This window comes from Tenrec ecaudatus, chromosome 12, assembly GCF_050624435.1.
Source record: "Tenrec ecaudatus isolate mTenEca1 chromosome 12, mTenEca1.hap1, whole genome shotgun sequence".
In the NCBI taxonomy this organism is placed as follows: Eukaryota; Metazoa; Chordata; class Mammalia; order Afrosoricida; family Tenrecidae; genus Tenrec; species Tenrec ecaudatus.
In genome coordinates this window covers 56,192,711-56,206,137 of record NC_134541.1, presented here as the reverse complement: position 1 = coordinate 56,206,137, position 13,427 = coordinate 56,192,711, and the positions used below count along the sequence as shown (strand labels likewise).

At 42.1% G+C, this 13,427-nt stretch overlaps 1 long non-coding RNA gene across 1 annotated transcript; it reads left to right on the top strand.

The window, feature by feature from the left end:
* Positions 1–532: 532 nt before the first annotated feature.
* Positions 533–5,800, top strand: LOC142422503 (uncharacterized). Its single transcript, XR_012779090.1, has 3 exons — positions 533–628; positions 4,511–4,592; positions 5,735–5,800. It is a non-coding gene; the product is annotated as an uncharacterized LOC142422503 (long non-coding RNA).
* Positions 5,801–13,427: the final 7,627 nt, after the last annotated feature.

The following is a 13,427-nucleotide window of genomic DNA, read 5'->3' as shown; positions in this document are numbered from 1 at the left end:
AGAGCTCATGGTTAGCAGCCCAACTTGTAAGCAACAACCCCACCAGACTCCTGACATATCTGACTAAGGGAGAACTAATGAGAGTTCAAAGGAGTCCTGGTGGCACAGTGGTTAAGTGCTTGCCTGCGACCACAAAGGCGAGTGGTTTGAACCCACCAGTCCCCCGCACCAGGGAACACCACAATTCTTCTCTGGGGATGACCCATTTTGTTTGATACGGTTACTGGGCGTTGGAATCAACCTGTCACAATGGTTTTGTTTTGCTTTAACGAGAGTTCACCCCCCCCCCCCACCCAAGGATTTGTAGGAAAGGTAGAACCCTAAGAGCACTTGATTTTCCAGAGGTAACTGTTGTGGAGTAAGACATTTCCAGAAATGTAGTGTGACTGGAGATTGGGATTTGAGGTGTGTGTGTGTGTGTTTTCTTCTTTTAATGGCACTCTCAATACATTTGTACAGCGATAGACTTTGGAAAGTCCAGCCTATTACTATCACTAGACTCTCACTTTTAAACTCTCAAATTCTTGATTTTCAGTACCACAAGGGAGGCCCCATCATTGCTCTGCAGATTGAGAATGAATATGGTTCATATTATAAGGATAAGGGATATATGCGCTATATCAAAAAGGTAACTATTCTTCTATTTTTCCTCCGTGTATGCATGCTTCTTTTCTCAGTTCATGGAGCAAACGTTTCCTGGATGACTGTAGCATGCGTGCTATTGTGGGATAGGAAGATGAAGATAGTCTAGTTAAAGGTTTCCTTCCATCTGTTTACCATCTAAAGGGGACTGAGAGCTACCCAAATTAATTTCTGATGAGTTGGCTCTGATTTGTAGTGACCTTGTGGGACAGATCCGAACTGTCCCAGAGGGTTTCCAAGTCCAAGGCTATGCATCTTTATGGAAGTAGTTTGCTGCATCTTTCTCCATGGAGGGGCCGGACGGTTTGAACCACCAACGTTTGGGTTAGCAGCTCAGTACTTTAATCACAGTGCCACCAGAGATCCCTTGAGAACTACCTACATAACTCTTATGGGACACAAAAATGATACTACAATATTTTTTCTTTTGTGGATATCTCAACTTTCTTTTGGTTAGAGTTTATGTGATACATAGTTTCTTTCCATTTCATTTCAACACTTCTATATTAATATATTTAAGGCAGCATATAACTAAAAATGTTTTTGTTAACCTTTGTCATAAATGAAGTATTTTGACTTTACACGTAACATAATTTGTGTTTAACTCTATCATGTTGGACTTTTCTTTCTACTTGTCTCACCTATTGTATGATCCTTTTCCTCTCCTTTCTTACCTTCTTTTATACTGACTGAGTCAATTTTATTTATCTATTTATGTTTTTAAAGGATTGTTTTATTGGGAGCTCTTATAAACATTTACTTTCTATTGAGCCCTTAGTATTGTTTGATTGGGGAATGGAATGCGAGCCCACCTTGGGAGCATGGAAGAATTACGACCAATTGAGATGCAAAAATGGCAAAAGGAGTTTTATTTTTCTAGCTCGAGCTAGGGCTTCCCTCCCTCCACTGCCCAGCACAACAGGGACCTAGCGTCCAAAGGGGATCAGCCCCGAGTTCTTTGTTCCCTGGGCTTTTATGGGGCTAGGGACCGGGGGCAGTCCAGTGTTGCTGTTCTTTAAACTTATTGGAGAAAACTTCTGGCATCAGCGTTGTCCAGTGGTGGTTGGCGAGTAGTTCCGCGCGTATTCTCTTGACTGGTCAATTGGGGATGGTGGTCGCTGCTCCCTACTGGTCAGTCTGGGACAGGTGATGCCTTCTCAGACAGAATTACCTCAGTGTCCAGGAATCTGAAATTAGAGCTTAAGCCTACCCCAGACTTTGGTTTTATACAGCCTGTCATGGTGCTGGTGCTGGCAGTTGTAAACCAGGACCCCACAGTATCAGCTCCTCTTTTTTCCCTCCCTCCTCCACCACCCTCATGGCCCCATGATAAATGATTATTTTCATATCTTCTTCCATCTCCCATGGTTTCTGTTACTTGTCCCCCTTGGGTGGGGAGTGGGAGTGTGGTGGAGGAGGTGGTTGATCATTGAGATTGGTGTCCTTTTCCTCCCCTTCTCTCCCCGCCTTCCCTCTACCCTTCTGGCATCACTACTCCCATTCCTGTTCCTGGATTCCATGTATTGTGAGCTTTATCTCTTATCCATACCTGTGCACATGCTCTGGTTTAGCCCACAGTGAAAGATAGGACTGGGGTCATGATAGTGGGGGTGAGGAAGTCTCAAGGAACCAGAGGAATATCATGTGGGTCATCGATGCTATACTGTCCCCTGATTGGTTCATCCTTTCCTTGTGACCCTTCTGTGAGGGGATGTCCCATTGTCTACAGATGTCTCAGTACATTTTAAAGCTTGAGGAGAAAGCAACAGTTCCAGAAGGACTGGTTGAGGGGATGGGGGGAGAGGAGGTAGGGGGATTGGAACAGTGAGCAAACAAGGTCATCAACAGGGGAACAACTAGAGAATTAAAATCAACAGTGAGGAGGACATACAGATCCTGGAAGTGTTGGACCAACAGCAATCTAGCTGAGAGAAATTAATTAGAGGCAGAAGAAGGGCAAGCATGATGGTGGGGCAGGAGGAGGTAAAAGGAAACAGAGCAAAGATCTAGGAAGCAAAGCTGTGGATAGAGGTATAAATACAGGTGCGTACAAAAAATATATATTAATTCATAAAAATAGAGGTACTGGCCTATGTACATATGTTTATATGGCAGTACACTGAGGTAGAGGATGGACTTTGGGCCACTGTTCCAGCCCTGCCTCAATTCAAGAACACTTTGTTCTAACAAACTGGCATTCTGTGAAGCCCACCCTCCCAGCATGATGGCTGAAGACAAAACAGGTGCACAAGCAAATGTGATAAAGAAAGCTGATGGTGCCCAGATACCAAAAGATATAGCATCTGGGGTCTTGAAGGACTGAAGTTAAACAAGTGTCTATCTAACATAGAAGCAACAAGCTCACACAGAAGAAGCATACCAGCCTGTGTGACCATGAGGTGTTGATGGGATCAGGTAACAGACATCACAAGATGCAAAACAAACAAAATAACCATACTGTTGAGAATGAGGGGGGGTCAGAGCAGAGGCCCCCAAATCATCTGAAGATGATGCGACACCCCACACAGGAGGATCACAAGGAAGGGGTGAGTCAACCACGGCACAGTATAGCACCAAAGAAACACACAATACTCCTCTTGTTCCTTGAGGCTTCCTCATCCCCCACTATCCTGATCCCAGTCCTGACTTTCACTGTGGGTTAGACTGGAGCATATTCACATGTACGGATAAGAGATAAGAGCTCAAGACACGGAATTCAGGAACAGGAATGGGAGCAGTGCATGATACCAGGAGGGTAGGGGGAAGGTAGGAAGTAGAGGGGAGGAAGAGGGAACTGATCTCAATTATCAATACATAACCACCACCACCCCATCTCCCCATGGGAACAGGCAACAGAAACGGGAGGGGGAAGGGAGAATGGTCAATGTAAGATATGAAAATAATAATAATTTATAATTTATCAAGGGTCACAAGGGTGGGAGGGGGCTAGGGAGGGGGAAAAGCAGAGCTGATACCAAGGGCTCAAATACAAAGTAAACGTTTGTATTTGTAAAAACATTTGTAAAAATAATGATGGCAACATATGTACAAATATGCTTGATTCAATCGATGTATGGATTATTATAAGAGCTGTAAGAGCCCCAATAAAATGATCTTTTAATAAAAATAAGTAAACAGAAACTTAAAAAATTGTCTTAAGTAGGTAACAAAACATTGCAAATTATGCATTCTTCACATGTATACTTGGGTGACTGAATACATTTTTTATTATTCTAGTTTCTTCTATACTGTCTTGCCATATTCTCTACCTGTTGATATGTTGTACTGTCATGGCTTGTATGCTGCTATGATAGTAGACGCTGTGCTATAAGAATTTAAAGTATTCGCAGGATCACCCATGGTGGACATGGTTCAGCAGTGCTTGCAGGATTGACACATCAGTAAGAAAGACCTGGTAATCTACTCTCCATAATTAGCCAATGAAAGTCTAACAGATCACAAAAGAATGTCATCTGATATTATCTGGAAACTGAGCTTTTTAGGCAGGGAGGAATTAAGCAATGTTCATAAAATATGAATCCAAATATACCAGTGATCCTGAAGATGGTGCTGGACTGTCCCAATGTGGTGTCATCCTGAATCAAAGCAGACTGAATGGCAACTAATATCAACAGCAATCTTATAGATATAGATATAGATATGGATATGGATATGGATATAGATATGGATATAGATATAGATATATTCACTAATCTTTTAGTGTTTTCTGTAGAGTTTATACTCGCCGTCCTTGATTTGTGATTGTCTAACACACAGATTAGTATGTTGTTGCCACAATATTTTGTAGAGAGAAGGAATCCCATTGGGGTGAGGTCAGTTCATTTTATCTCCTTGAGTTTCTCCTTAGGCCCTGGTGGCAAGAAAGATTCAGGTGCTGCTCCTAACTGCTGATGATGGACAAGAAGTGACAAAAGGCTACATAAAAAATGGTACACGTTTGTTTTTCCCTAGATATTCCACTTGTCATTGTCTGAAAAAGAACCAGAAAACCCCTGATATCTCCTCTTTTCTATTTCCCAATAGTCTCTGGAAACGGTGATGGGGACTCCTGGTCAATGCTGAGTGTTAATGAGCCAGCTTCCTCACCCCTGTTGTCCCTAGAGCATCAACTGTGCAGAACATGCCCGCCACCCACCCCAGTTTCCTCAGGGGCCTAAAGCTGGGCTCCTGGCTGGAACCTGAGAAAAGCCATCTTTGTTGTTGCCAAGTGATTGTGAACAAGTATAGAAGTAACGCAGAGCCAGAGAAATGCCGTGCCAGTGACTGTGGGTTTCTGAGAGTGTCACTGGCGACCGGAACAACAAGCCTGGGTTTCTCCCCCAGGGATGCTTGTGGTTTCAAACTGACAGCCATGTGGATCACAGCCCACTGCATAATCCCTCTCGTTTTACAGTGGGAGAAAAGTCAAGTCAATGACGGCTCATAGCGACCCTACAGGACTGGGTAGAACTGCCCCTGTAAGTTTCCAAGACCATAATTCTTTTGTAGGAGTAGAAAGGCAGAATAATATTCTGAATTAGAAGTGAAAAGGACTTGTCGTCAAGTTTTAAGTCTGGGGCTGCTCACCTCTCTAGGCTTAAATGTATTCATCACATAACATTGGATATTTGAACTGCCCTTCCCATTTCTCTAGGAGCACTGGGTACAGAGTGGGTTACTTGTGGCACTGCTAACCACAAGGTCAGCAGTTTGAATCCATCGGCTGCTTCACAGAAGAAAGATGGCGTTCTACTCCTGTAAACAGATAAAGTCTTGTAACTCCACAAGGGACAGTTATGTCCTGCCTGTAGGGTTGTTATGAGTTGGATTCCACTCAATGGCAATGAGTTTGTTTGGTGTTTTGGGTTCTCACTTCTATTTGTCATTTGCTGTAAATGCTAACTGAAGCCCTTTGAAATGGCATGGTTGGATATGAAGGCAGGGTCACATATTTATCATGCATCACAGGCTTCCAGTGCTGTGTATGGGTGTGGGGGCCCAGCTCTTTCCTGGGACCAGGAGCTCTGTGTCTCCTGTCTGGCAGTGGTTGTGGCAAGACCTCCTCAGGGTGGTGTCTTCTTTTACTGTGCAGTGCTGGCCACGCTCCACATGAAGAACATCCACAAAGAAACCTACCGAACGCTGCGTTTGCTTCAGGTGAGGACCGTGCGGAGGTGGAGGACTTTTTGTTACTTGCTCTTACTACCTCCGTGTAGCTCAGTTCGCAGGAGTAGTTCATTCAGCAGAAGCACGGGGATTCCTGTGCCCTTGCACTGCCTACTCTAGGTAGTTTTTAGGTTCAACTAAATCAAACTCATATGCTAACAAGACGCCAAGATTGGGAATAAGGGGTAAAATGCGATAAGCGGTTTAATGAACAAAATCCTGAATATGAGCTCATTCAACATTCATTTGATTCTTCAGTAAATCATTCAGACACATTCCATGTGTCTGCGAAGCACTTTCTCAGTCTTCGTGGGTAAAGCATTGGACAAAACCTACAGCATCGCCACTTCCAGAGCTCATGTTCTGGTGAGGGGAGACAATAGACAGACTATGAGATAATAACAAGAGCTAGGAAAACATTATATGATAATATTTTTATATAAAGTTTACAGTTCACTTAATCCTTTCACACATTTTATTTTTTAATTTCTTACATTGACTTTGTAAGAAGCCGTTACTCTTATTTACCTTTACCAGATGAGGAAACCACAACTCAGAAAGGTTAAGCTTTCCATTTGATCTCACACGTAGACCATCAGGTGCTGAAGAAACAGTCTACGCCAAGTCTCGTTCAGTTGTCCTTCTGTAATACCACCCCCTCTCTCAACACCATTTCATGTGAGAGAAGAGTGTGATATGACAGAGACAATCGATCACAAGAATCAAATAACAAAAATGAGAACCCTCGGCTTTGGTAACTGACTTGTAATTTGTGTCCAGTGACTTTCTTGTGCTTGACTGAGAGAACAACAAGAGAGAAAGGCTTAGGACAGATTTTGTAACAGTTAGTGACTAGCAGGAGGAAACAGAGCCTTTGAGTCCCCATTTCCTTTCCACATTTTCTAGCAAAAAGAATCTTCTCCTAACGGGAGGAGGTCACCGTTGAGCTAAGGAAGAGTTAAAGCTGAGAGGCACAGAGAAGTGAATTGCTCTACATTTATTGAGACTGAGCCCTGATCCGGGTGCCTCACTAGCCTGGGCCAGGAAGGTCACTGAAAATAAAAGGAGGATCAATGGGACCCGGAACAAGAGGCGAGAGTGTGAGCATTAAGCAGAGAAGAAATGCTCTGAGTTGTAAAGGCACCTGTGAAACCTGAATTTCATAGGTGCTTTCTAAGTAATTTAGGGTTTCTGAATGGTACCAAATGTTCTCAACTGACATTTCATTTTTCCTCAGGGTCCCAGCCCTATATTGATGACAGTATATACAGCAAGCTCTTTTGACACCTGGGGCCTTTTACGTCGCAATCTTGATTTGCATCGTGAGTACCTTCTACCTTTTTTTCAGGAGGATAGAATTATACGGACAGTGTAGGCCTATGTTTCATTGTTCTTGATAGTATACCTGAGAGTTCTAAGAGAACTATCTGAGATGTCATGGCTTTATAAAATTCAATGTGATTACATTGACACCTCAAAGACATCTTCACTACAAAATTACAGCATGGATCTAGAAATTCAGAGGTCTTTAAAAATTTTTTTTAGCAGTTTCCATTCAAATTGTAACTTGACGCAATTAATCAGAATAAATTACTTTGAAAAGAGAGACATTCCATGAAAGTGTGTTGGGCAGAAGTAGAAAATTATTGGATTGGAGATTATGCACCAACTCCTCGCTGAAGAATTGGCCATGATCGTTAAAATATGGTTTGGAGAGAAATAGTTTGCATGCCAGGATTTCAGACCCATCTCTGTCAAAAATCGCATGTTCTTGCAAAACACTTCACCAGGACACATGTATGTCACCAAGACAAAAATATACAAGCAATGATTTAATAATACAGTTTGTTTGACAGAAAGAAAGAAAGAGAGAAAGAAAGAAAGAAGAGCTTCTTAAATAGGAAACCCAAAAGAAAAAAGAAATGGCTAGGTTATGGAAATGATGTTGGGACTAGCACCACCCCAGGTATTCGAACTAAGCCCACACATTTTCTTGGCATGATGTTAAAGGACTGATTGAGTCAGCTGAGCACTCTGGGTGTTGATGATGGGAGGATCCCATGAGAGGTTAGGAATACCTCTCTCCACTCATTCTCTATCCTTGTCTCTCCCTTTCCCTATGTATCTGCAGTGTTGATGAAAGATGTGCAAGAAATGATCAAACTTAGGTTCTCCCTCAACTTCTATATGTTCCATGGTGGCACCAACTTTGGATTCATGGGCGGAGCTGTGGAAACACAAAAATATGAGCCCGTGGTCACCAGCTATGGCAAGTGCTTTTCCCTGAGCTCTCTCCTGACTATTTCACCCTGCCACTCGGGACTGGTGATTTAGATGGGAGACCCAAGGGGTGGGGGGCTGGGGGGCTCTGGAACATTTCCAAACAAAATGCTGGAGATTGAGGATTTGATATTTATTCCTCTTGATAGTGCTAGAATATACACCCCCTTTGGACTGTAGGATTTCTAGAACTTTTCAGGGAGAGGGGACAGTAGCTCCTTCTTGGTCATTTGCGCACAGATCCTTGCTTTTAGGGGTTCCTTGAAAACCAGGCTACTTCTGGGTTTCACATCAGGGTATAGGCTAATAATTCTTTCCCAAATCTATAACTCTACTAATAGACCAAGAAATAAGTTGAGAGTGAAGGAAATAAAGGAATTCCATTGCAAAAGGAATAGGAGGAAGCATTCTGTGGAACTGGACTCACGCTCTCAGCAAGGGTCTAAGGGACTTAATGTCCAAGGGCTTATTCTATTTGCCTCCAGTTGATAGCCTTGGCAAAGCTTGGCAGACTCTCCTGTCTGGAGGAAGACAGCGACTTGGCATTTCCTTGAGTAATGCCCCAAAGTTGTTTCTCCTCAAAGCTTCTGCACCAAGGATCCTTTTACTCAGTACCAGGCTCTCATCGCTTTCTTTGCTGAAGGTAGATCTTTATTGGAAGAAGTGACACATTGTCTCATATTTTTCAGACTATGGAGCACTGCTTACAGAGGATGGAGACTACACACCTGAGTACTTCACATTTCAAGAATATTTTAGCTCTGTTCTAGGTACCCAACAACAAGCTCAATCTGAACAAAAACTCAACTCCTCAAGCAGCCTGTGAAGAGAGGCATGGCGAATAGGAAGCATTCTTTTGTATAATGAACTGTTGGCTAAGTTTTGGATTACTGAGCATTAGACTGCTAACCACAGGGTTGTTTATTCAAACTCATCTGCTCCTTGCAAGAAATATAAGGCTCTCTATACCCATAAAGATTTACAACCTCAGAACCCCTGTATAGGGGTCACTATAAGTCAGGATTGTCTTGCTAGCAGGAGGTTTGTTTTGGGGTTTGATTGTATCTCTAGGCATTAGGATTCAAATATGTACATGGCACAATGCCTACCTTCTAGGAGCCTAACATGTAGGGCCAAGTGGGAGGCTATGCATCAGGATCCTGTGTGGAACTCCTAAAGTATAAGGTGCCCAGACCCTTCCAAGAGTTGTTAGAGAAGAATGGGGAAGAAGGGGTAGAATCTGGGCATAGATATTTTCCCTTTGGTCTCTAGGAGATTCTGATGAACAATTGGGTTGAGAGCTACGGCCTGGTGTAATAACTGATGTACTATCTCCTTTGCTAAGGTAGCAGGGCACCCTGAATAGCCTATGGATATGAGAAGAATGCATTCATCCATTGCCTACTTACTTCTTGACTCTTCCCGAAATTGGGTGCCAGGGCCGGTGACTGAACTCTTCCTTGTGGGTGATTTTCAGCTAGCAGAGTGCTTCGTGCCATTGAATGGGGTGGAGCAGGGGATCCTAGAATGACTCAGCTACCTTTGTTGTTGTTGTTTTATTTTTTTATTTCAGTGGTTTCCACACACTTGCAACCAAAACATAACCCTAAGAATGTGTATAAATCAGTGATACCATCACACTACTTGACACTGTGGGACATACTGCCCTACCTGGAGAAGGTGAGCACTCTCTAGACACTGAAACATAACTAATCTTTGGACAGAAGAAAATAGAGGAAAGGCTTCACTCACAGAACAGAGCCAATTTGGCTCCAATATTTACCAGCTACGACCTTAGGGAGGTAATTTAATGTCACTATCCCTACATTTTATCATCTGTAAAATTATACTCATAACAATATGTATTTCATAGATTTGTTATGTAGATTTAGTAGTTAATATCTGTACCTGATACATAATAAGTGCTAGAGATCTAGTCGTTAAGTTTTTATATAAATCTTATTTTATAGATAGGTAAAAAGATTAAAAAATACATTTAATGGATGCAAATATTTATATTAGAATTAGTAAAAAGCATTGCTACAAAATAATAGAAATCTTTATGAAACAAAATGTCTAAAGGTGCATCTACTATTTCTTGCCATAGCCTCTGTCTAGGTCGGTACATTTCAGAAGGTGGCGCTCGCATCTCTCCAACTCTTCCCTGAATAACCCTGTGCTCCTTGACTTATACCCATTTACTGAAACACTCAAAGCATGTTTTAAATGTTTGTTTGGTTTTTTGGTCTCTAGGTTCAGAAAGACGCCTGAGGGGGGTTAAGATCAGGGATGTAGAGAGGATGAGTTGAAGTTTCCCATTACATTTCTCATTAGGACAGCCCTTGCTAGGCTTGAAGAATGAGCAGGTGTGTTATTATGATGGAAAAAATATTCCTCAGCGGAACTTTCTTGCCTTTTCCTTAGCGATTCACTTTTCTTAAACCATCTCTCTCAAAAGCCTCCATGGTCATTCTGTGTTTGAGGAAATATTCAAAACTACCCTTTTGGAATCTCTACCCCACCCCCACCCTCTACCCCCCACACCCCACAAAACAAAAACCAGTTGTCATCATCTCCCGAGATGACACTCTGCCTTGAATTGAACTGGCTGAAGCTGATCCCTTAAGCTTCTATTTAGTTCCATCTTATATTTTGAAGTCTGCCCTAACAATAGCAATGGGTTTGGCTGGGTGGGTTAATGAGGATAAAACAAGCATATTATTGAGAGAACCTGTTTACTGCCATCTACTAAATCGAGAGACACGTTTCAACACCTTTTGTTTGGATCAGCCCATTGGGTCTGAACTGGAACCCTAGTAGCAATCCTTTTTTGAGTAGCCCTCAGATAACTCCTATATGGACTTTATATGCACACAGATGTCATTTTAAAAAATGACTTTATTGGGGGCTCATACAACTCTTATCACAATCCATACATACATCTATTGTGTCAAGCACATTTGTACATTTGTGTATCTCATCATTCTCAAAACATTTGCTTTCTACTTGAGCCCTTGGTATCAGCTCCTCATTTTTCTCCCTCCCCGCTCCCCCTTCCACTTCCCCCATTAACCATTGATAATTTATAAATCATTATTATTTTGTTATATCTTATACCATCTGACATCTCCACCCACTTCTCCAGTGTCCGTCCCCCAGGGAGGAGGTTATATGCAGATCCTTGTAATCAGTTCCCCCTTTCTACCCCACCTTCCCTCCACCCTCCCAGTATCGCCACTCTCACTACAGGTTCATCTGTCCTGGATTCCCTGTGTTTTCGGTTCCTAACAGATATAATTTTTTATAGAGTGTGCTATACAATGAGAGGGTCAGGATTACATCCGAAGTGAAATGACTTTACAATCAGAAGGATGAATACATGCTGATGAGACACAGCACGGTGCCATGGGAGAAGCAAAGGGAGCGTCCGGCACAGGGGACACCATTTGAAGACACAGAAGAAACTGCTGTGTGGGACCTGCAGATGGAATTGGTGTGAGAGGTCTCTAGGAGAGTGGTCGGGAGAGAGCCAGGCACTGAATCTTGGAGGACCTTTGTGATTTTCTTGCTATCTTTTTCTAATGAAATTTAAAAAAACATGAAAGTAGAGAGAAAAAGTAGTGAACTCCTAGCTGTTAAACATCCAGCTTCAGCTTTGTTAATTTTTAACTAATCTTATTCCAGCTACACTCTTACTTATTATTCCAACGCTCTACAGAACTATTTTAAAGAAGATTCCAGACATTATACAACTCTAGCTGCTCACTATGCATCTCTAAAGATAAGGATGACAAAATCCATGATCAGATGAGGGAATTATATTAGAGCTTCAATTCTGAGTCCCCACTTTGCAGAAAGCTATGGATAAAAGTAAAAATCCAAAACCCATTTGCGAGTGCTCATGTGGATTAAGTCTCCCTTGATTCATTGGCCAGGGATGTGAATGGTCTTTCTCTCAGACACAGTGAATTGGAAAGTGGATTACCTCACTTCCCTGCCCCACCCCTCCAAACCTGCCTCCCACCCCCCTCCACAGACACCAGTCTGCAGTGAGACAGTCTTCCTTAGGGGCTAATATGGGTGTGTCCTTGATAGAGATCACTGTGCTAGGAACAGTTTATTCCCTGGTTGCCTTGGAGAAGTCCCTGGACCAGTAGTGTGAGTCCCCTGTCTAATACAATGTACTAGTACCAATCATAGCTCCATTCCCGCTTTGTGGGTCCCACCTGTAATGATCTAGCACCAATCATGTTTTTGTGACATTTATTTCACTTGCCATGAAACTTTTAAAGCTCTGTATCTCAGCAAATGGCGAGGCCCCATTATGACCTTGGTCTAATGGTCTCCCTTATCTGGATAATCTATCGCTGTAGTTGTCTTGTCCCTGTCCTGTTGTAGATTTAATAAGTGTTTTCTTAAAAAAAAAAAACTAAAGAAAAAGAATGAGGATTATTATTTAAATAAAGCTAAAAAATAATTAGCACCCCAAATAATAAGAATAGTTTCTTACATACGAATGGGAAATATTTAGCAACTAGCTTATATCATTTAAAAGCCAGACACTGGGAGCCAAGGATAATGGGAGAGCTCTGAGGAGCACTGCAATCCTCCAGCACGGTTGCTTCATACTACCAATGTGATGACAGTGAATACAAAGAGACGCTCCCGTGGTTGGCACAGGCAGGCTCTAGCACCCGATTGTGGAAAACAATGAAATATCTAAAGTTCAAACGTTTTCCATTGTCTCATAAATGTCTTTCTAATATTGATCTGTTAATATTAGGATCTAAACAGCCAATCTCATATTACATTTAATTGATATTTTTCATAGGTCTCTTTTATTTATTTATTTGAAAAGTTTTAAAAATTTTAAACTCCAAATTGTTCTAATTCTTTTTTTAAATCATTTTATTGGGGGCTCATACAACATTTATCACAATCCATGCATACACCCACTGTGTCGAGCACATTTATACACTTGTTGCCATCATCATTCTCAAAACATTTTCTTTCTATTTGAGCCCTCAGTACTAGCTCCTCATTTTTGTCCCCTCCTTTCCCCACCGTCTCTCCCTCACGAACCCTTTATAATAATAATTATTTTTTCATGTCTTACACTGTTCAATGTCTCTCTTCACCCATTTTCTGTTGTCCGTCCCCCAGGGAGGGGGTTATATGTAGATCATTGTTATCAGTTCCCCCTTTCTACCCCACCTTCCCTCCGCCTTCCTGGTATTGCTATTCTTGTTATTGGTCCTAAGGGCTTTGATTCCCTGTGTTTTCTGCTCTTATCTGTACCAATGTACATCCTCTGGGCTAGCCGGAATTGTAAGGTAGAA